Source organism: Cicer arietinum, chromosome 2, assembly GCF_000331145.2.
Source record: "Cicer arietinum cultivar CDC Frontier isolate Library 1 chromosome 2, Cicar.CDCFrontier_v2.0, whole genome shotgun sequence".
In the NCBI taxonomy this organism is placed as follows: domain Eukaryota; kingdom Viridiplantae; phylum Streptophyta; class Magnoliopsida; order Fabales; family Fabaceae; genus Cicer; species Cicer arietinum.
In genome coordinates this window covers 45,448,131-45,449,050 of record NC_021161.2, presented here as the reverse complement: position 1 = coordinate 45,449,050, position 920 = coordinate 45,448,131, and positions in this window count along the sequence as shown.

The following is a 920-nucleotide window of genomic DNA, read 5'->3' as shown; positions in this document are numbered from 1 at the left end:
CTTTCACTGTCGTGTCATACAATATTGGACTATAAGTTTAAACATTAATTAATTAGAAGGCTTATGATATATTTTTTTGTCTCATTTCAACTACAATAATTTGTATTTTGATTATAACCATAATTATTATAAATAATATTGTGTAACAATGAATTAATACAAAGTTCTTATTAAAAATATTAACCTTTATTGTATATTAAATGTGCACTCGTGTGATGCACATGAGTTAAAAATAAACTGTTATATGGATCTATAAAAAAACAATATAACAATATAAGTTATTGTGTGTAATACAAAAGAGTACAACAATCATATAAAATAAACACAAAAATCATAGAATAATTTATAAACTAAACTTTATGTAATATTTGAATCATGGTGATTTTTGTGATGATAAGCGGAGTTCCGTAGCATAATCCATAAGCTTTATCTATGTTCCACTACTAGAAAAACTTATTTTAGTTGCTTTATTTAGGTCGGTCAAGCGCACGCTAGTAGGGCAAATATTTTATTTTATTTTATTTTATTTTATTAATAATTAGCGTCGGATTAGCCGACGCTAAGTAAAATATAACAGGCACTAGTTTATTTTTTTATTTTAGCACTATGATAGCGTCAGATTGGTAGATGCTACATTATCTGATTTGTAAAATTAAATTTTTTAATCTTACTCTCACTCTCGTGGCCTCACCCTCGCTCTCGTCTCTCAGCCTCACTCTAACTATCGTCTGCTCATCTCTCAGCCCCACTCTAACCGTCTCACTCCTGTCTCTCAGCCTCACTCTCAGTGTCGTCTATTCTCAATGTAAGTCTAACCTTAACCATCTTTGTCGTTTGTGTTCACTTTTGACACGACTGACATCGTAACACATAATCGACATTCGACCCACTCGGCCTGATTGGACAGAACTGCTCTGATA